Raw genomic sequence first — 23,919 nt, forward strand, 5'->3', positions numbered from 1 at the left:
AATAGTGTACATGTAGATCACTGTAAAAAAGAAAAAAAACGAAAGAGAAATATAACCAGACGAGACTTTGCCATTGACAGCACCATATCTGGCATCCACCATCCGTCACTGTAGACAAAAAAAAAATTACGAGGACGGCCCTGGACGAGGTCCGGACAGTTTATTGAACCCCGTTTTATATAAGCCGTTTTATCTAACGCCGTTTTATCAAAAGTGTTTTTCCCGGCATTTTCGTGTAACCAAATTTGCAGTGCATTTTCTAGTTACCTTCTCGCTGTGTAATTTGGAAATCTTGTCTCCACAGTGAGCCTATTTAACAGAATTTGTAGTCTTTGTACATGCTGTCTTTTATTTCCAGCGTTCTTTTTGTTTTTGTGATGCGCGAAATTTGTCTCCACAATTTTTTTGTTCCGTTCATTGCGCAGGTGCATGGTACTGCCATAACGAATCTCCTTGTGTCTCTAGTCCCCCCTCTGATCCGAAGCATATAACGGCATTGTGGCTTATGGACTGGAATGTCTCGATAAATGCTTCGTACTTTTTTTAACACACCGCTTTTGTGTCGACACAGAATCTAATTAGTTCGCCGCGTATGTTCTGCATAAGTAAGGCACTTCTTGGCGTTTGAGGGTCCAATGTGAAAAACCGAACTTGAACGCTAGCCAAAGGCTTTCCCGATTTCTGCCTTCCTAATTCTCAATGGCCACTGAGTTCCGTTGCTAAGAGGTTGCCAAGCCTTGTCCTGCTGTTCTGGAAGCTTGCTTAGAACTAACGAGAAAAAAGTTAGTGTCAAATTTAGTCACCATACTACAGGTTGGTTCGTTTTCATCGGGAACGAGCCCACTCGTCACAAGCCCACTCGTCACCGGAAAACTCGTCGTAGGCCAACTCGTCACACCGGCCTTTTCGTACAGTGCCATCTCGAGATAGGAACTCTCGTGCAGGGCGCCTTTTCGTCGCATGGATTTCGTTACACCGCGTCCGCGTGAACAAAAGCCTAGAAGCCCTGACCGGAAATTGGCGTTTAAAGCCGGTCTGAGGCTGGTTTCTACAATGGTAAATTCGTTACGGCTGTTTAGGAGGGCGTGGGGAGGTCTGTGCTACCAGCAGGTGTGCATAAAAGCTGTTTTTCTTTCTTTTGCTGGGGAGGGGGGATAGGAGAGGTCAGCGCGATTTGCACTTCTTCGAGAGCTGATCGTCAGCGGTGTCGAGGTGGTGTACGTCCGTATTTTCGCGCGTATAACCTGCCCTTGCATACAACCCGCACCCCCACTTGCAGTCTGCGAATAAAAAAAAAATGAAAATTGGCGAAGCTTGCACTAACTGGCGCAAGGCTTGAACCATAGCTAAGCTGGAGGATTTCTTCCTATGTAAACACTGAAGGATACACCACCAGGCATTGCATTAGGTTTGAAATTGTTTATTTGTTGGTTTGATTGATTGTGGGGGTTTAACGCGCCGACGCTACACAAGTGACGAGGCGCGCCGTAGTGGAGGGCTCCGAAATCATTTTGACCACCTGGGGATGTTCAATATGCGTGCGTCGAAATCTCGAACACGCGGACGTTTTCGTTTTTCGCCACCATCAGAAAAGCGTCCGCCGCGGCAGGGAACCGAACGCGCTTCCTTGGGCCCAACAGCACAGGGTCATATCCAGCTGCGCCCCCGCGGCGGGCAATAATTTTTTAAATAATAATAATATTTATTTCACTGCTACTGAATTCGGGCCAGCCCAAGCCAAAAATTCTTGTGGGCCCCCCACGGCTCGCTCGCAAATACCAAGATGTCAACGATTGCATCGCAAGAATCCTGGCTGATCACGACGGCTGAGCCACGTCAATACGCTTCGGAATATTGCCCCAACTTCCGCTTCCGGTACTGATGAAGTGAACAACGTCGCAACACAGCGTTGAAGACGCCTACACAACGAGACAGCGAGACAACAGTGCAATTGTACAAAGAGTACAACAATACAAAGCGAGTGCAATAAACATTTTTTTATTTCATGTACAACCTGTTCACTGCGTCATTTATAACAATTTGTTTACTTTTTTTGCGTGCCATGTATTACAAATTTGCATGCTATTATCATTTTAATATACCTCGGTATGGCGGCATATTTACCTAACTTCCTGCGTTAAAAACTTTGAAATAACACTCGCTCGCCTACATCATTTTGAAATGGGCGACGTATATATAGCAGGCGGAAACATTGCTTTACAAAACAAGCTCGTAATGCGAGTTTTCCGTGTGACGAATATTCCGGTGATACGAGAATTCCTCGTACGAAATGCCCTGTGACGAGTTGGCATTCCTGACCAGTTTACCTGTGACGAGTTGGCCTATGACGAGTGGACTTGTGACGAGTGGGCCTAGACCCGTTTTCATCATACATGCTTGAGTGCAATCAATGAAGACGCAAAAAAAAAAAAAAGATCTAATGAAACAAAGGTGATGGAAAACACGGGAAAGACGGGTCAACATACATAGGCAGGTTTATGTATGTAGTGCACGGCAGAGGCAATGTAGAATGAAGCTAACTGCAGGTTAGGTTAATGCGATGACCGGTTAAACGAAACAAATCTCGAAAATTACAACGAAAGCCGCAAAACCACACTTTCGATAAAACGAACGTAGGTGGTTCGATAAAACGGCATTCGATAAAACGGCGTTCGATAAACTGTCTGGGAACCCATTGTAGGTATTCACTACTCTGTGGACATGTAACACTGCTACTAACGGCACCAACTGCCGGGTATGCCACGGAGTTTAGGCCTAACATTCCACTTTACGGCGTCAACCAGTACTCGCAGCTCGAAGCACAGAGAACAATGAATGTTTTCCGGTTGGTGCCGGTTGACGACGTTAGACCTCAAAGCGTGATGTTAAGCCTAACGTCGGGCCGTCGCATTCCCGTGCCGCCCTCTCCCGTTGCTTTGCACCAACGTAACGACTCGCAATGCAACGTCAATCTCACTGTACGTGAAGCTGCGCGTGCCGATTGTCGAAGTCGTACCTCAAAGCGCGACGCGAGGTCGTCGCATGCCCATGCCGAGTTGTGCGCTTCACCCCTTAGCAACCAATGGGAATTTAGGAGCCGCGTTCCTGCGAGCCAGTGGGAATTCATTTGTCGTATTTCTGACACGGCGGCTTTTTCGCTCAACCAGGTACAATCATTGTTTTCGTATTCATAAAAGAAACCGAGTATGAAGTAACGAAACCGCAAAGGTCTACCTAATCTATGGACCGCTCCCACGATTAACTTAAAAAAGCAAGACACCAAGAAAAAGACGCTCTTCGGGTTAACGTGCTTCTTCAATGCCGCCAGGGAAAGCAAGGTTGGCGAAACGGTAAAGCAGCGCAAGAATGTTTACGCAGATATTTCTCAAAATTTCTGTAGCTTTCTTTCTTTCTATGTGCGCGCGCGTACGTGCGTACGTGTGTGCGCGTGTGGACACCTCTGTGGGACAACATGCCAAACTCCTCTCTTAAGGTATCCTCCTCCTCCCCCTCCCAGCTTTGCGAGAGAACTTGAGGCCCGGCCCTCAGTGTGAGCATACGATGCTGCAAGTCCGAGTGGGAGGTGCACGACACTGCAGCGAAAGCACTTCGAAATGAAGGGGCGCTTTCTGAGGCGCTTGCCGGGCCGAAAATAGAAGGGGGTACTACCAGCGTCGAACCACAGAGTAATTTCTATATTGGCCGGTAGCAGTAGCTATTTGGTGTGCTAATAGCATCCAATGAATGGTTTCCCCATATAATGCTATACATCGCCGATGGTCTCTGCCTACGCGCACGGTGTTTCGATGCGACCACGCTCGCAGTGGACGACGGTGTCGCAAGCAACTGCTACCGTCGTGAAGAAATTGCCTCACAAATACGAGTAGAAGACTGCCTCCCACTCGGGTCACCGACAGCCGAGTGGGAGGCAGACCGGCTGTTCGTAGGTCACAGAGGAGCGTTACGCGCATCCGAAATTCCGCAGTAGGACGCCTGTACGCGCCTGTAAAAACCCGAGGAAATATCCCCTAGTCCGGCGGGCGGGAACTTCGTGGCTCGAAGGTGGGAAAGAGATTGCAGACAAAAGTCACTGCGACGACGGTGGCAATATAAAAAGGCAGCACGTAACGGCACGGAGCGTGCTTGCACGCGGGAACGTAAACTCGTTGACCCCGTTTGAGGAATTCCCAGCGTCAACTCCCACGCCCCCCCAACCCCCTCTCCCCACCGTCCACGCAAAGGCGCGCTGCCGGAGCAGAAAGAAAGTGCCAACTTCACCTCACCGCGACTTGACTTCTCAGGTCCGCCTGCGGGTCCTCCGCGTACCGTCCACATGCCGTCTTCTGCCAGCACGCAGCGCGCGTATCTGCGATTCGGCGGCGCCCACGCAGCCATAGCCAGGCACGCTGGTTGCAGCAGACGACGTCTCGCATTCGAGTTTTTAACGCTTTTATTTTGGGTCATCTCTTCCCGTTGCCCCGGTCGCCTCCTACTTGACGCCCTTCATATCACTCCCCGCAAACGAACTTGCCCGACGCATTTCTTACAACGAGCCCAAAAACCGCCTCCCCAGCCAGTGGGTCCACTTCAAAAACGGTACTCCACAACCACGCCTCCGACACACTGCGGTGCGACGCGATCCCTGCGTCTGCGCTGCAGATGCGCACATGAACGCATACGCAAAAAACACGTGAGTGAAGATTCGATTACAAATACACGCCACATTTGTGTTGATCTGTTCTGTTTTTTTGTGACGAAAGACAAAAATACCTTCGCTAAGTTGCAAAGGAGGTTCAGAAATCCGTCTAGATGATCGCGGAAAGGGACAGTTGATTTCACATTACGTACCTTCAATGCCCAACACACTTATTATTAGAGACACGGTGAATTCCTTCGTGGGACAGGAAAGGTCAGCGAGCCCTGCGCGCGCATGCACAATGCTGGGCTGGCTGGTTCAGATTCTTGGTGAGGATGCAGTATTCAATGCGAAATGAAAATGGATGCACGAAAAAGCCAATGTAAAGAAGAAAAGAAACCGAGAAGAAAACTGAAACGACTGTTGCTTCCGATAGTCATATCTACCCGGCATTTGACACCGAAAAATGTGCTATCGCATATGCATATTTTTCGTTGTCAAATTAAACCGCAGTTTTAAGCCAACGCCGTGCTTCCTTCTGTATTTCCGCCGTTTTCGTTTCATATATTTAGCGCAGCTATTTTTTCGTTGTGCGCCCGCACGTTCGTACGCACACGTCCAGTGAAGGATAACAAAACGAGAACAGAAACATTTGAACAGCAACGCGCATATTGTGGTATTTCTTTCAATTGTTGCATAGCAGAGTTTAATGAAAAGCTGCAACAGCCCTTCCTACGAAGTAAGTCGCACCCAGATGTATAGACCTCCAGGGAGATCGGAAAGTGGCTTGATAGATCAATAATACCCATGCTACACGAGCGTTTCGAAGGCCTTTGAGTTGCCTTAGAGCTGCTATACGACATTTTTCAAAGACCTTTGGTTGAAATGTCATTTGAGTCAAAGGAGCACCACCAACGACCTTTGAGGTTCCCAAAAGCCTTTGAAACGCGAACGGTCGTACTTCTGGGAGCAGTTTCTGGATGCCATAATTACAAATACAATTATTTACGAGTAAAAATTGGGGCTTAAGTGCACAATCTTCATAATTTCTCACTTGTTATTGTTTCCTATCACTCGCTCTACGATCACAATGTAACCTGGTACTCTCAACACCGGCGCTGCGAAAAAAAAAAAATGGCTTGGCTGTCCACTCATGTTTTCTGCGCGGTTCTAGACTGTTATCAATTTGATCGCTAATAACTGTTTTTTGCTCATTTTAACTCTACAGTTAAATTAATGTCAATAACGAAACAGGGCAGCAGTGGCGACACCAAACCTTGGCGAGTGAACGCGGAAACTTTCAGCTACTTTTGAGAATTATCGTGTAGATCGGCGGAACTCCTTCCAGATTCCTGAAAAATGTCCTTTCAAACGCTCGTGTAGCACGGGTATAATTCAATATATGAGCTGCAAATGCATGCAAAGCAAGGTCAGAGAGGTACGTTCAGACTTCTCCATTGAAGCAATAATGAGAAATGTTCCCAGTTATTCATTCTTTCACCTCCGTGAAGTAATATGTTAAATTTTGTGTCCTCTGCTTCTCCGTGTCCGGTTTTCATTCGGCGGTGACTGCGCGCAACGAATACTACGTCTTTACGTACGTCACACAACTCCGCAGAGTCCGGCGAGGCTCGTTCACGGCTATCTCAGCACCTTCCGCCTAACGGAAACCTCTGTGAAACTCGTGGTCAGGAAAGGCAATCCTCGGAGGTCCTCACCGCGCCTTAATTTTTGTGACGCAAAACAAGGCGCGGGGGTGGTATGTGAAAGGGAAACATGACGAACGGTACAGGCGGAATTACCCGCACCTTTTTTCGTGACGCACGTATGGTTTTTCTTTTATCTGAGGGTTAGGTGTACATTGCATGCTGAATTGTAATTATATATAATGCATGCTAACTAGGATACCTGGACGCTTTACGGGTCAAAACAGCACATCCTTACTGGAAAAAGATTTGGCCACCCCGGTTGAGTGAGTATTTGGCTGAAACCTCCAATATCGGGAAATGCCTTCAACCTGCAGTGGCCATAAACAGGCTGATGATGATACACTATAAATAGGCTGATGATCACACTACACATTCCAAGCGTGGAAGCAAAAAAAAAACAAAAACGCCAATGAATCGACATTTCTGCGCAAGTTAAACATCCTCAGGTGATGGTTGATTCATGCGTAGCCCTCCACTACGGCGGGCCTCGTAGCCAAGTGTAGTTGGGCGCGTCAAACACCAATGCGAAACTATTGCCATTACAAGCATTAGCCTGTCTCAATATCCTAGACAAAGTACATATGCGTGTATTGGGGTTGGAAATAAGTGCAGCAGGTTCGGCAGCTTCATGGGTCCGGTCCACTCGGCAAAAAGCTGCCAGCATGCTACGCTTGTTCCGCCGCATCGGCCAGAAGTCGGGGGGTGCCTGCTCCCGTGTGTTGCGTGTATTAGTGCGGGCAGTCTTTCAGCCTCGTATCGCCCATCAAGCCCAGCTCCAGTTTCTTACTTTGCGCGACTGGGATAGCTTGGAAACCGCAAACAGGGAAGCAATGCGAGTGGATCGCCGGCCTTTCTCGCATGACCTGCACTCCGACCCTTCAAGCGCAGCCCCAAGTTACGTCGATCGTCTCGTCTTCTAAAAAACTAAATCGATTCCTGCCGCCGCCGCACTAGCGCACTACTATGAACCTCTGGTGCCACGTCCAGCTGAGCCACCGCCATGGGAACGCCCACAGGCTACCGACAACCGGCTTCTCGGGCGTGTAAAAAGTATTCGCCCAGGGCAGCAGACCAACCCCTCTATGGCCTCCAGGCCCATGTGGATGCAGGAGTGGACAATGACATCCACACGAGCCAAGTTTGCCCTGCTATGCCGTCTGTAAACCAGACATTAATTTATGTTACGGAAGCACCACACACTTCCGTCGGTTTTGGCAGCGCTGGTCGCCAGCCAGCCTTGTGTGCCCTAGGCCCTCGTTTTTGTGTTGCCCCACCATCTTGCCTGATCATCTACACCGATTCGACACAGGCTGCTCGTGAGATACGGCGTGTAGACAGCACCACATCGGACATTACGTGCGATGTTCACAGGATACTGAAATCATTCCCGTGCCCTGTTCGCACCCTCTGGACCCGCCGTAGCACGCCCACCTACGTCGAGGACGACTTGGCTGCAAGTTATGTACCCGCAAAGCATGCAAGTTACGTACCCGCTCCCGCTTCTGCAGCTGTCACCGCAGGAGGCTCTTCTACTTACAGCATCTTCGATAAACCGCACCGGTGCGCCTTTTCATCCTCAACAAAGCGGACCGGTGCGCAACATCTGTCCTCGATCAATCGGGGCGCACCGCCGCGGGGCAATTTTCGGTTGCCCCGCCGCGCACCGAGAGTCGACGGTGCGCCGGGCTGCAATCATCCCGAGATGCATCGCGGACGACGCCGGCTAAGCCAACGTTACTAGATTGGTCGAAGCGACTTCCTCTGCCATCTGCTGCAGCGACGGCGCATCGACGTACTCGTGTGAAGACGGAACGGGATGTATATTGCTGCTGACAAGGATGAGTTGCTTGTGGATTCATCGGGCAACGATGCTACGGGCTCAGAACGGCCAGCGATTGTAAATGACGCGAAAGAAGGCTGCAAGCATGGCCAGCCAGTTGGAGCTTTGCATTTGTTTCATTCGATTGAATTACGCGTAAAATTACTGGAATGTCTAGACCACGAAGACCTACATGCTTTGCTGTAGCGGAAGGAGACAACATAACAGGCACTCGCGTTATGGCTGTCAGAACGAAGATGAGAACCTTGTAGGTACCAGCTGCTTTGTGGAAACGGTGGAAGTACGGTTTCATGCAACTGTGACGGATATGGGTTTCGCGCGTGTAGGTCCGTTCGTCACATGGCGTTTCGTCATAGGTCGGTTCGTAATAGGCTGTTCGGTCACATAGGATCATTCGTCATAGGCCAGTTTGTAACTTAGAAAAGTTCGTCACAGGTGCACAAAATGAATGTCGTTTCGTCATAGGCCGGTTCGTAATAGGCCGTTTGGTTACATACGATCATTCGTCATAGGCCGGTTCGTAATAGGCTGTTCGGTCACATAGGATCATTCGTCATAGGCCAGTTTGTCACTCAGAAAAGTTCGTCACAGGTGCACAAAATGAATGTCTACGTGTTGTTGTTTTTTTCGACTCGAAAGAGAGAAACGAGGCACAGGTTCAGTTAGTTTTTTTTTTTTTTTTTTTTTGTACTTTGGGCCGTACCTCTCGCAAAGCTCAACAAAGAATGCAAGCCAGAGTGGGCAAGTAGGGTGACGTGTTCGGATAAGATTATAGATACGAGTTCAACAACCCAAGACAGAAAAGTGAAACAGGGATGTAGCCCAACAAAGTTCTTGGAAGACGGGCCAGGCGTCTGGTTCTAAGTGGTCCCGTAATAGGGAAAGTGATAGCACCGACCTCCTCGCTCTTGGAAATTTCAGATAGGCCATTTCGTGTCACTTATTAGTGGCTTAATACAAGTGGTGCAACTAATTATTTTATGACCTTTCTCCAGTAGCCATCTGCGCATGCGCAAGGCGCCGGTCCGCCATTCTTGGCAGTAGCTCTCGGGCAAAATAAACAAAAGGGCGCACCCTCAGCTAGCTGCTTGGGGAGCGGATATGCGTCCTATAGGGCTGCACGTTGTTATATCCTTCTTTCGGACAGTTCGAGTGAGTTCTTATGTGCACACAGAAAAGGCTTTCCAAGGAAAGGGCCACAATGACCACGCTGTGAAGCATTTGGCTACCAGTGAGGGAGCAACGAAAATGAAAAAAAAAGTGAAAAAGGAGTGCTACGGCCACTGCAAATTAGTCACGCGAGCGTGCGCCTGCTACCGTGACATTCATGTGAAAGGCAAGGGGAACGGGTGGGAGCGGTATGGAGTGCAAGACCAGGATAATTCGTGCACGGGTTCCCCGAAAGCCAAACATTTTTGGGGCGTGCCTTACTGCCAGTTTAGGATCGCCGTGGCGGCCGCTAAGAGGATCGGCACTGCGAAAAGGTGTGCAAAGTAGTTATAGTCATGCCTCATCACCACTGAAGTCTAAAAAAAGCCACGAACGGCCAATTACGAAACGGCCTATGACGAAACGCCATGTGACGAACGGGCCTCCACCCATGTCCAGCACTCCAACCAGCCCGAACCCGGCACATGGGGCAACCACGGACGCACGGTCCTCTTTACTAGCAGCTCTTGGACTTTCTTGCTGAGACTGGCTATACGGCATTCTGTAGTGCGTGAAGCAGCTTGGCTCCCATCACTTTAGTTTTTTTTTATTATTTCACTTCCTTTGGCGCAGGTACGTTCATGGAAAAGCTACCAGAGTCGCGAGAAGTTCACAACATTCTCGACGCTTAATGTTGCGTTTGAGAAATAAATGAACTGGGAGGTATGCTCCAATGTGAATTTCAAGTAAAGCCAATTTGGTAGAAAAGCAAAGAAAAGCGAGGCTCTTGCAACTCGCGACAGAAGACAACACAACCCAGTCCCATCAGAAAGTGATTTCGAAATGCAGGGGTGGCGCCTCCTGAACTTGTGGGAGCTGAATAAAAAAAAAAAAAAAAAAAGTTTTTTCCTCCTCCTCACAACATGCGTTCTAAACTGAAACATTTAACTGAACTTTCTGGCGATACCAACAAGGCGTGCTTGTGGAGCATTGGATGCAGGCAAGGCCATGCTGTTAGCCTGATAATGTTTACTTGGTTCTTTACAGCTCACGTCGGTCCAGCCCAACGTAGCAAAGCTTGGGCGCTTATAGCTCTTGCGCGCGTTATGGCTTCTCGGTGAGACCATTATAGTAGAAGGATACGTAGTTGAGGGAGGGATAAGTTTAGACCCCTGGGTTTCCGACCTGGTCTAAACTTATTTGTGTTTTGTTTTTCCTCTCGTTGTAGGATTTGTGCAGGTATCGGAACTGCGGTGAAGCAAGGAAAAACGGAGGCCCGCACACTCTGCTACACGCTCCCGGACTGAGAGTCAAAGCACCGTCGCTGCTCTCGGCTGGGAACTGGCCCCTCACTTTGCATCACATTGGCCGCGTGAGCCGAGAATGTTTTATCGCAAGCAACTGGGCGTTTCAGCTCAGATGTTCTGAAATACACTGCCAAAGCTTTTGACACAAAAAAAAAAAAAAAAACTCATGGAAACGTGATGGAGATCCATTTTACAGAAGCCAAATAATTTACGCGGCGAATGGCACACCCAGGACGGCTCCGAAGCTAGCGGGGCAATCAAATTAACGACACACAAAGTTCCGCCACCTGTGCGACAACCACGTGCAAACGCAACGCACGGAAAAGCACCAACGCAGTCTGTGGATGGCATCTGTACAGAGCATCGGTAAAAATTCAAGCGCGAAATTTAACAACGGACAGACGAAGACCGTTTCACAAGTCACGTTCCCCGTCTGTCATGCTGTTTAACTTCGCACTTTTGGAACGTCACTGCAATGGGAGTCAAATGATGTCCCGATCTGCAGGCTCCGAGAAGACTGGACTGCAGGAGGGTGGCAAAGCTGGGCTAGTTGGAAAGACATTCTTGGATAAAACCAGCGCGATCTCGGACAAAGACGAAGGAAGTGCAAGCGGCTGTCCTTGTGTTGCACTTCCTTCGTCTTTGTCCGAGTTCACGCCGGGTTTATCCGAGAAAGATTGCACTTAAGCGCAGACAAAACACACGCGTATGATCGAGAAACACCAGCTTCCAGCTCACCGTTACCGCCGAGGTCGAAAGCTCCAGCACAAAACCCGTATTCCACGCTGCTGCGACTGCACTCGTCGGTGGCACGTTCCACTCTCAACGTTTGTAGCAAACACCACCAAGTACGGCCGAGCAGGTTTGTTCGCAATCTTGAATCGTGTAGAATTTCCGCGACCCTGGCTTTTCGTTCTCGCCAGCGTTACTCTCTGAGGCGACCGCTGACTTCCGACTACAGCTCGAAGCGATTGGCGGTACGCCGTCAAAACACACGGTGCGCTCCTCAGGGCACAAGAAACAACGTCACGAAGAGGGGGAGAGAGCGCGGAACGAAAAAAAAAAAAACAAAAACAAGAGAACAACCATAACAAGTCCCAAAACGGGGCTCTCCCGCGGACGTGACGTGGCCGAGGGGGCGGCCAATGGGCGGTCCCAATGCCACCGACGTCATCGGAGGCCTTGCGCTCATTTGTAATACCCCTCGTTTCCCGCTTTTGGGCAGAAGATAGCGTCGTTGAGGCGGCGGAGGTGCCGGGTTGCCCGCGATGCGCGGGCGACAGTGTGCTAACCGCGAAATCGCCAGCAGCCGATCAGTGAGTCAAGTTCTTGCGCCAGAATGAGTCACAACCGGCGAAAATAACGGCCCCCGCACCTTTGACAAAGAGCTACGCGACAGCGGCACGGAGAAATCCGTCAGCGCAAATGTTGCCGAAGATTGACGACTCACAAATGCAAAAAGAAAAAAAAAAGTGGTGGGTGGGGTGAAAACACAGGTGACGAAAAGTTTCCGCTTGAGCTACGTGCGCTCAAACAAGTGCACGACAAAATGCAAGCAGAAAACAACGCTGCCTTGTAAGGGGGCAATATCTGCCACGCCTATTTCTGGCGACTGTACGTGAACGACGCAGCGCCAACAAAAATATACTACTCTGCCGTAATGAATCTGGCTATGATGACAGGGGTCGAGGAGACAGAAAGACAAGTGTGAACTTTGTGTGTTCTCGAAAGGTTAAATTCCTGCACGTCGGCTCCCTAGCGCCAAAGCTTCTCCAGTGCGGTTGGAAAACTGGTTTCGGAAGCGCCGATCCAGCAGCGGCGAAAGACCGACGCGCGCGTTTACAAACCGGCGTGCAGGTGCTTGGCTTCTGCGAAGAAACGTGGGGAAACGAGGAAAGTGCGGCGCCAGGCGCCTGACGTCACGGTCCGCGCCCATGATGAAAGGAAAAGTAGAGCCGAGGAAAAAGACATCTGACGCAAACAGGCACCGCAGCCAAGGAACACGGAGGACGCGACCGAGGGGGCACGGGGTTGTGTACGCTATCTGGGTCGCCGCTGGGAAAGCCCGCGAGCCGAAGAACGCCGGCAATCACACGCGAGAACAGAGAGGATGCATATAGTGAAGCTCCGAGACGAACGCGAGTCGGGTGCGAAATTCCAGGGCCTGAAGCCATCATCCGGAGATATCGACAGCAAAAACACCCCGAATGCCGGAAGTGCGCGCGGGGAAACGCCCGCGAGAATTCGGCCGAGTTCTGTAGATCCCATCTTCCGTCGCCAGCCGACATTTATCGAGCGAAACCAAGTTTCGCAATAGCGTTTATGCAGTCGTGCTTTGCGCGACCTATCAAGTTAGGGTCGGCGACTCGAGAAAGCGACACGGCAGTGTGCATGGGAATGAGCCCGCCTCGTCCCAACGAGGAAATTTCTGGGCACTGCGAAGGAAAGAGATTCTTTCTTTGTTTGCTTGCTTCGCAGCCGATGGCTGTCAGCTAAATGGACCAGCATGGCCTTAGCGGAACACCGAATGTCCTCTGGGCTTCGACTTTCTTCGCTTCCATAGGGACACGTACGCTGGCATACTTTGCTAACGACGCATATCGACAAAATAATGCAACACAAATAAACATCACCGAACCTGACACCATTAAACCCGGAGTGCCCAGACGAGGAAAAGGCTGCTGGGCGTAGACGCCGGTAATTGTTTACCTACGGGTGAAACGGTCAGTTCTGGGAACGTAACAACAAAGACGTAAGAGAGGAAAAAATTCTTCTTTCCCACTGTTTCTTTTTTTTTTTTTTCAGTGAAGTATTGTTCAGCTACCTCACGCTCCCTAACAACCGCGGGATGTAATTCCAAGAACATGCAAAGTAATTCCAAGTAGATTGCAAGAAAATCTAAGTAAACTGCAAGTAATCTCACGTAATTACAAGCAATTAGGACGCCGTAACAAATGCCAAAGTAGCACACCAGAATGCTAGGAGTGTAGGTTGCAAAATACAAAATAATGGACCGTACGTACGTACGTACGTACAGCCGGTAAAAGGCTTGTCTATAACACAGCGTTCGTACTCTCAGCCCTATCCTGTCCCGCCGGAGCGGGATTTGAACAAAACTACTGCGGAATTCTGAAGTCTTAGCCCGTCGCTTTTGCCTCCGACATGTTTGGAACGATTATGTTTCGACAGTGTTCGGATGTAGCTGGTTGAAGTTGAAATCGCTGTTATAGATAAGCGTTTTACCGGCTGTACATACATACATACATACATACATACGTACGTACGTACGTACGTACGTACGTACATACATACATACATACATACATACATACATACATACATACATACATACAGTCGAACCTCATTAATTCGAAGTCGCATAATTCGAACCAACGGATACTTCGAACTGCTTTATTGGTCCCGGCAAAGTGACGTGTATTTGAACGGGGGAAAACTCTCGTTAATTCGAACCTGAAACCCGTGCCATGGTTAATTCGAACGTACTTCCTGTCCGCAAAGACTACTTTTTGGAAACCCGAAGCCGAAGGCCAACGTTCGATGCGTCACTAGCCTCCGCAGCTCCCCAAACCCGCCACCGCGTGCTACTGCGCGTACACTGCAGAAGCAGCTGACGTAAACCACGCGACCTCCGCACGATGGACCTTAGTCCGGAAGTGCGCGCCTGCTTCTTCGGGTTCGCATCTCGAACTGACCACTGCGTGTGCCGTACTCTCGCAGCACGTAATTATTGAAAGTGCATTTCGAAGGACGTGCAATACCGTCTACTTTATCGTGCATGCGTTTCTAATACTGGTAACGTGCGCTGTACCGCCGATCAGTCACCCCCGCTACTTCGAACTCCGGCTAATTTGAACAGATTTTCTGTCCCCTCGCAGTTCGCATTAACGAGGTTGGATTGGATAAATACATATGATATATCGTTATCCTCAGCTTACCTACGCCCACTGCAGGACAAAGGCTTCTGCCATGGATCGATTGATTGATTGATTGACTGACTGTAGGATTTAACGCGCCGACGCTACATAGGCGATGAGGCGCGCCGTAGTGGAGGGCTCCGGATTAATTTTGACCTCCTGGGGATCTTTAAGGTGCGCCGAAATCTCGTACACACGGGCGTTTTTGCTTTTCGCCTCCATCAGAAAAGCGGCCGCCGCGGCCGGGAATCGAACCCGCTACCTCGTGCTCAGCAGCGCAACGCCTTAGCCACTGAGCCACAGCGGCGGGTACTCTGCCATGGATCCCATGAATTATATATATATATATATATATATATATATATATATATATATATATATATATATATATATATATATACATACATACATACATACACATATATATGGTGCACGAAAGCCCACGCTTTCAGAAGCCCCGTGGCTTTTGCCCCGTGCCGATTGCCCCGCGCCGAAAGACCCGCGCCGTACCAATAATCTTAGCCCAAGCTATTCTACGTGTGTTTTTGTTTTCAGTTTTTCTGTGCGGCATATGAAAGGAGACGTAAAGACAGGAAAATAAAACTAATGAAAGCGAAACTTTGACCGAAGTAGATGGTTCGTTTGGTGGTGAATTTTTTCGTCCTCTGAGTTCGTGTCATGCAATAACTTAATTGTTAGTGATATTATTCATTTCGGCATGGCATACTTGTAGTCAGGTATGATGAACGCACCCTGCCATTTTGGGTCTAAATAACCAACATAGCCAGGAAACAAACAGCCCCAATACTTTATTCTCAGTGGGGCTCTTCGATTTACAGTCTCGGACTCACCTGCGGACTCCCCGAGAAGCAGTCCGGCATTCGATTTTCCCGTGTATCCTTATGGCTTTGGGGAATCCTCGGGACTACCCGCGGGCTATACGCGGTGAGTCCGAGACGGTAAATCGAAGAGCCCAAGTGTTACTGAAGCGTTTCAATTGATGCGTTTGCTTACAGTAGCCATTTTGGACTCTCCTCCACCGTCCCTTCAGCCGTACCGAAAAAAATGAAAAGGAAAGAAACTAAGCTAGCTTTTAATAAAAGCACGTGTGCATTCACCTTTCGTAGTTTTCTCTATGACCCCCGTCGTCGTTGCATTCGGTGTAGGTTCTACTTAATAATCAGCGATCCCACTTACAGTGGCATTGCTAAGGGGATTGGCGCTGGGGGAAGGGGGGGGGGGGGGTGCTGGGAAACGAGCCTTGTAGGTCGGGGGTGCCATTTGTGCCTTTCCGATGCGCAAAGTGGGCGCCAAAAGCTGATAGACGAATGTTGCAGCTCTCGCCATACCAGCCGATTAAAATTGTCTTCCTATTATAATGGAAGAAGGCGAGGAGACGTCTGCGTCCAACAATGTCCGAAGTGTTAATATACATGGCTTTAAGAGTAATTTCCGATGGGGCCACCGGGGCGAAGAAGGAGCGATTCCTGGAGAGGGGCGCGGTCGGTATGACAGCGACGCGCGAAAGGGTGCGCGACACTGGGGCCAACGAGACTGGTCATTGTGTCCCCGGGAGCTTCTTCGCTGGCTTTTTGTTGCGCACAAAAGATTGGGCCAGCTCATGGTGCATGTTTAGCTATATCACTGCCAAGCATCCGGCCACAGAATCGACTTCGTCGGGACGGCCATCGCCGAGAACAAAACACAACTGGAGGAAGAGGCTTCTACTTGAATGGTCGAACATTCAGAGAACTTCACAATACCTTAATCGCTACCTGGGAACTATAACGTTTGTGTACACGCACGGGCTGCGCTCCGCAGAGAGGGGCTTTGTGAGATACCTAACGGGTTGATAGGCTATCAGACGCCGCAGCAGCCTGGCCCCAGTTACCACTGAGAAAGAAAGGTAATTGTGAAACGTGGTCGGGTCCTCCGTTTATTGTACCATTGTTTGCAGTGTAATAATAGCATTTCATATGTAACCTCCCGACATGACAGATCGCAGCCCAATGTTTACCCTCATTGTATGTTGTGCAGGCACTACTTATAATAAATTTGGCTAACCCAATTACTGACTGGTTTCACTGAATGACGACCATACTAATTTGCGACACCACAAGCACGTGTGCATACGCACTTTTACAGATATTCTAAGGCCCCTCATCCTGCGGCGCACAACAACAACAACAACAACAACAAAAAACTTGACATGTCTAGGAAAACTTCGGACACTTTCCTTCGCGTTTTATGTCCTTGGCCAGTGACATTGCGCTTTTGCCTGAACACGGGAGTGACGTATTTTACGCACAGTTCGTACATGCTTTAGCAGAATTTAAGACAGACAGAAGCTGCAGCTGTCTTCAAAAAGGCCGAGTCTTCTGCCACGACGATATTCTAGACTTCTCCGTAAGAAAAAGCTGCCGACAACAGTATTTGCAAGTTTGTTTTAGCGGCACAGCGCTGCAAACATGAAGCACTTCATACGATTTTCTGCATTTTCGGGGGCCACAGAATATTTGTAAAGTTGCTTTCTTGTTATTGTGAAAGTGTGCCTTTTATTTAGAGGAAATTACTAGCAAAATGCGCCGTAAACACCGGCTGATTTTGTTAGCTGATGTGCATGCGGAAAACAAGTGCGATTCTACATTATAGTCTTGTGAATAAAAAATTGATTGATTGTAAGGTTTAACGCGCCGACGCAACGCAGGCGATGAGGCGCGCCGTAGTGGAGGGCTCCGGATTAATTTTGACCACCTGGGGATCTCTAACGTGCGCCGAAATCTCGTACACACGGGCGTTTTTGCTTTTCGCCTGCGTCAGAAAAGCGGCCGCCGCGGCCGGGAATCGAGCCCGCGACCTCGTGCTCAGCAGCGCAACGCCTTAGCCACTGAGCCACCGCGGCGGGTTGTAAATAAGAGGGTTTGCAAAATGATTTAATTAGTTGGCTGCGTAATAGGTCTTTCCTGAACACGGTAAAAACAGCAATATAGAAATGCTCAGTTTATACAAACAACTGGTGAAAATCAAAAATGGCATCAATGTAAATATGCAAGCACTGCAGTAGATTGTTGTGCTCCATAAATCACGTTGCGCCTGAATATAGAGTGGCTGTTCAAAAAAGAAAAAGGAAGCACCAGATAATTCGTTTGCCGGAAAGCGTGCGCACCGAAACGCCCGTGCATCCAAATGTCCGTGCACCGAAATGTCCTAGACCCGAGCGGAGAGGGTGGGGTGGGGTGGATAGTGTTTACCGCCGTCGTACTTTGAACACACATCTAAATTATCGCAGCTAAGGGCAGACGGAATAACGCCCCAGTGCTGCTTCGGGAAAGGGGCAGACCCAATCATCTTCTTGAGAAGATCGTCCAACCTTACTTAACTCTAATTAAAAAAAAAATTATAGTCACTGAAAAAAAAATGACGCGCCAGAATATCGCCCGGGAGAATGGGTCGGGGAAACTGGCATCGGGGCAATCGTGATACACCTATATATATATATATATATATATATATATATATATATTATATATATATATATATATATATATATATATATATATATATATATATATATATATATATATATATATATATATATATATATATATAGAAAATAAGGGTTGGCAGTCAAGAAAACCTCGGAGAGCAAAGGGGAGGTTGTGGTGGGTCATAGAAAGAGTTGAAGATTTTTTTTTTTTAGTTGAAAAGAAAGTGGTGAAAAAATGATTCGCTACATGCTTAGCGAGGGCCTCTGTTCTGGCAGTCTTGGTGCCAAAGGGAGCTTAAGAGGGTTCAACGCTGGTCGACCACTCTCGACATGTCGTAGACTCTCGAATCACGGCCCGGGGGTTAAAAAGAAGGTCCCCTTCACCCCGAAAAGTCAGAGTGGCGCTGGCTACCACCCCCAAGCACAGGAAAAAATTACATTGATATAAATACCCAAGAAAGCGGGAGAGGGAGGGGGGGGGGGAAGCGCCCCGCCGGTAGCGTAGTGGTTATCGCATAAAGGAAGACTAACATAAAAGGAAGACTAGGGGGTGGTAGGGGGGGGGGGGGGGGGCAGGAAGCTGGTCTAATTGACAATAACACTAATAATATTGGTAACGTAGCATCTCTTAGCTGGACATACCCAAAGGTCACCCTCGACTACGAAATAGTGTTTTGCGTCATTTTAAGTGTTTGCAATTACATAAACTTTTGTTTGGCGTATATGACATGACAGGACGAAAACAAAACAAAAGATGACAAAAAACCTCACAAAAGGAGACCGCGCCACACATTTCCCCTGTCGTGCAATTTCTGTCATTCAGCGCAGTTCGAATGAACAAAATCAGAAACGTTCGTCTTGCCATTCAGAATCATTTGGTGGCCCTTCCGTCTGTACTTTCAATGCTGTCGTTTCCAGCGGTAGTTTGCAGCGAAGCAAACAGGGACACGGGTTTAAGTAACATCTGAGCCACATACGCAGAATTTACAATGTGTGAATGATCCCTTCCGGTTTCAGTATAACGCGCCAGAAAATAAGCCGGGGTGGAACGACGCCCACCAGTGTCCGCCGGCTACGCAAACTGAACATGACCGTCTATGGTCGCGTGCAGCCAAAGCGGGCAAAATTACCCAATGCAGCCTTACGCATCTTCATCTCACGTAACCGAAAAGCGGCTGCAATTCAGAATCAGCGCACACGTTTCGGATGATCGAACGCAGGGAACAACGCAGTCCAACGCAAGCTGGGCTTATAAGGGGCCTGTTCTTCAGAAATGCTGCGCGGGTAAGGTGTTCCGGTCGATCGGAGATTGCGGGGCTAAATGGAGCTAAGCGCGCACACGAAAAAGGCAAGCACTATTCCGTACTATCGGCTCGTCCTGGGTAACCAGAATCGCCAGCAGGCGAAGCAAGCAGCCCCTTAGAGACACCGAGCTGCCCCATATATAGCTTAAGCGAGGCGGCCACAATGACAAAGGCAGGCGCTCCGGGAGAGACAAGGGGAACAGAATGCGCGGGAACGCACAAGGCTAGATAGATGGCATCCTCTATAACGACATCGAAAGTGGAACACGTCACGCATGGGTCAGACGCGCGGCTCAAAGGGAACTCGTGAAGCGGAGCGGACGCAAGCAGGCATCGAGACGCCCTAATTGGAATGAAAGCCTTGAACCACCCGCGAGCCTATTCGGGGCCCGCAGGCAAACGAGGCACGACGTGCACGCACGGGCACCCGCCTACGGGCGCCGAACAAGGGCGTGAATGAGACAGCACAGCACTTCTGGGAAGCCCCCGACGTGCGGGTACGGACGCCACACAAGGCAGAGGTCTGGCGAATATACGTACACAACCAGCGCGCGCTGCTCGAAAATCTGCAAGCACAACAAACCTGTTCCGAAAAACTGTAGCGTTAAGCGATACAGTCGATACTGGTAACCGAAAGGTACGGAATTAGTCGAATATTTACACAGAGCGGAAGAGAAACTAGAGAGGTTTAGCTTCCTGGACGGTCGCCCGGCTTTCTACGCGGAGAGCATTCAAGCCAAGACGCGACAAACAAGTGGGAACAAACACTTTTTTGTTCTCCATGGGCAAAAAAAAAAAAAAAAATAGTTGAGAGTTCTCTTAAGCATGCATCAACACGACAGAGTGGGGCTGCTCCTCGCTGAATGCTGGGTCAACGTGTTTCCAAACTTCGTAAGAAAGCCTGCTTCGCGCATTATTAAAGACTACCTACATGGCTGCCCTACAAGAGCTTGGGAAACCTAGCTCTACCAGCCAGCGAATAAAGCAAATCTCATCCTTTTGCGACCGAACTGGAAATTGTTCAATCTGACGCAGCCTAGAAGGGAACCCCCAAACTTGCGAAAATCAGAAAACTGCAGCGGCCCTGTGGTCTCGATGAGATGATGGCGATTCCAAATATCTGTTATTCGCACCCTGGCTTAGCCTGTATACGCCCCACCACACGCCCCAGACTCCAAGCGAACTGCAGGCGAAGAACGCCTTTGCGTTTCGGTGTGGGCCAGTACGCTCGAACTGCAGCACATGACAGGGCAGGCCGAGCCTCGCTTGCGCCCAATATTGGATGTGCCTGATGACGACACACGTGTTTTGCGGGCATGAGTGCGTTATGAAACCGAGTGAGCTGAAGCTAACGCAGAAGCGAGAAAAAATTGGCCTCCCTCAGTAGTGACCCCGTGAGCAAATGGCGGATAGCTCGTGGTTGTTGCGATAGTATCGCCATCACACACAGGTGGCCAAGCAAAAGGTGGAAAATAGGGCGCGACCTGGTTGCCGACATAAAGCTTCAAAGCCCCAAAGGAGGAATGAATGGGGAGAGTCAGTTGCTCAGTAAATACTGTCGCATGAAACTCGAAGGCTTTGATACCCTTGACAAGCAAAGGTTGCGTTGAAGTTTGTGCACGAAGTCGCTTGGAGAAAAGAAGTCCTCATCTTAGATGCCAATTACACGATTTTCGCTCTGTGGCCAAGGCAGCAGAAGAGGAAGAGGGGTACGTCAATCAGGAAATCACTAAGTGGGAAACAAAAAACCGTCGTTTCGGATTAATCCCCACAGCAAGGCATGCGCTTCCGTGAATATCATTCTGCCTTCTTAAAATACGGTAAGCTTTACAAACCAATCGACGCTCGTGTTCATTTTGTATTATAAGTCTTATAACAAACCACGGCGAAAGGAGGAGGCACAAACACAGTGCTGGCGTCGTTTGATCCTAGGACTTGCAAACACAAGCGAGCTGGCGATAACATTTCGCGCGAGCAACCCGCATAAATATGTTAAGAAAATCCACGGCAACCGACATTCAATTCAGTGCAGCCACCTCCTTCAGTAAAGCTAATGTGTGCGCGGGCGCATATTTCTGTTCTGTTCCACCGTTTTTCGGTTAAATCGCATTTTTGATTGATTGATTGATTGTGGGGTTTAACGCGCCGACGCAACGCAGGCGATGAGGAGCGCCGTAGTGGAGGGCTTCGGATTAATTTTGACCAACTGGGGAACTTCAACGTGCGCCGAAATCTCGTACACACGGGCGTTTTTGGTTTTCGCCTCCATCAGAAAAGCGGCCGCCGCGGCCGGGAATCGAACCCGCGACGTCGTGCTCAGCAGCGCAACGCCACTGAGCCACCGCGGCGGGTGAATCACATTTTTATTTCCTTCCCCTATTTCCACCAACAGGCCAGAGTGCCATCCTTACTATAATAAATTTATTCATTCATTCATTTCCTTCCCCACACCTACTCGTATTTATTTTCAGGTGAGCACTTTGCATTACGCGCTTACTACCTGCATCGCATGAATGCGTTACCCCCGCGTTTCCTTCGGCCAAAAACTAACCCGTCCAGTCCTGCAGAAGATCGAAAAAGAAAAAAGGCGGTGAGGGTGTGCAGTAGGTAAAGGAAGGGGGGGGGGGGTAGAGTTTACTTGAAAGGTGTCGGCTTTTATTGCCCAATCTCACAAAGTAGTCTTCACAAACGAGTAAGCATTTTTTAGTTATCTCATTATCCAGGCTGGAGAAAAAGCCTAACGATATAAGCCTCGTGTTCACGCTTTCCCAGTCATTTTGCTGCTTTGTACCGGCTATGTAAAACAAACAAGACGGCCATTAAACTGCTTATTTACCACTGCTAGTTTATTTGGCTGTGCGCATTACATGGTGGTAGCAATAATTCGCTTGTACAACCTCTGCTCAGGGCTAAGAAAAAGTGCGACATAACTTTGCACGCCAAACCGCACAGACCTATCCTCATCAACAGAGAGAAATAGAGAGGTAACTTTATTGTAATAAACTTAAAGAAACTTAATTCTGTTTTGGGGAAAACAAGAAGCATGCCAAATAAACGTAAACACCCAAAGCGCAAAACTGTTGTTAACGTCTATATTTAAATGCGTAAGTGTGGGTATAAGCAAAGCATTGTTAATCACGTAAAATGCCGCAAGCCTGAGCCTCACGTTGGAGAAAAAGGATTCTTTGGAAGCCTAGGCACAAAGTTAAATCTTACATGATACTTGGTACGTGTGAACCTGGTGCATGTCGCCAGCGCCGCATCCTTTGTTTAGCGATTTAGTGTCGCTTTCCTGGTCGGAATTTCCGTGGAGCTTTCGTGAACCTTTGGTGCCGACAGCGAAACGTGGAGACACGGAGGAACTTCATTGCGCAACATGCGCCGCGTCCTCTAAAAGCTCGGAATAACCGCTGTCGCCCACGGTAGCTTAATTGGAAACGGAATGCCGGATGCCAACCCGACCCTCTTTCAGCGCGATGGTGATTACAGCGCGTGCTCAGCGCGCAAAAACAACTGACCACAAGTCTACGGCGAGCGACTGGTCGCCGTCTTTATGAAGCTGGCCTTGACAGCTACTCGACTTTCACGAAAGCAGGGCAAGAGAATAGGAGGGACTCGGAACACACGAGGGGATTTCCCGGAGTACTATCACGAAAATCATTGAAGCAATCGCGTTGCTTGGCGACAATTAGTAAGCGCAGCTCGATTTCTTTTCCTATGGTAACGAAAAATGGAAGAAACTCTTCGGGCATCGATGATATCAACGACCTCGAATGCAGCGAAGATGAGACAGATGTGGTTTTCGGGGAAAATGCAATAATGAAAAACAAAATCGATCACTGACCTGCATACGGTGGCATCGGACTTGAAAGCAATAAAACTGACAGCGTGCAATGACAGCTGCGTCGGGAAAGTCCGATTTTTTTTAAAAAAGTAAAGAAATGAGCTGCACGGGTAGGTGAAAATGTATGAGGTGTACACCAAAGAAAGGCGAAAAAATAAATGCGATGACACGGTTAAAAGGCTGCAACCAGGTATAAAAATTAAAAGAAAGAATAGTTGTGCGTCCCAGGGAGAAGTTGGTGACGGAAGATTCGACATCCCTCAACGCGAACAGCATAAAGCAGATGTAACTTTTTTTAATGCACCTGGTCATTGTACAAAAATGGCCCCACGTGATCGTGACACCCTTAACGTATTAAAGGTAATCGTGGAGCGGACTGACAAGACAAGAAATTAAAACCGCAAAGCGTCGACGGTTCGTCAACCCACGTACTTGCCTCATAGCTTGTGCCCCAGATCCGCCCCTCGCACAAGACGCAGGCTACGGCTAAAGTCACTGCGCGTGGACACAACCGGTTTTACAAGCCTTGCGCGCATGCGTCGTGGCGCCAGTCGGGCACCGTAGTGGGACTAACCTTCTCTGTGTTGCGTTGAACTAACTCTGTTATCACCCCGTGAAACGGGTCCCAATATTCCGTTGGGGACTGTTTTTTCAGCAACGGGAGAAAAGGCAGCATGCTTAAGCTAATTTTATTCTCTCTTCGTGCTG

General features: G+C 49.0%; 1 protein-coding gene across 4 annotated transcripts in view; it reads right to left on the reverse strand.

The window, feature by feature from the left end:
• Tep2 (Thioester-containing protein 2) overlaps positions 1-23,919 on the reverse strand; it is a 121,218-nt gene that overhangs the window by 65,622 nt on the left and 31,677 nt on the right. The window contains exon 1 of one of the 4 annotated variants that reach the window (XM_077681347.1): positions 11,380-11,611. The exons of the other annotated variants lie outside the window; for them this stretch is intronic. The gene's annotated coding sequence lies outside the window, so the exon portion shown is untranslated. Of the gene's footprint in view, positions 1-11,379; positions 11,612-23,919 lie in introns of those variants that run through there. 4 annotated transcript variants of the gene reach the window in all.

Source organism: Haemaphysalis longicornis, unplaced genomic scaffold (genome assembly GCF_048455015.1).
Source record: "Haemaphysalis longicornis isolate Haplotype H1 unplaced genomic scaffold, Haemaphysalis longicornis Haplotype H1 scaffold_1, whole genome shotgun sequence".
Lineage (NCBI taxonomy): Eukaryota > Metazoa > Arthropoda > Arachnida > Ixodida > Ixodidae > Haemaphysalis > Haemaphysalis longicornis.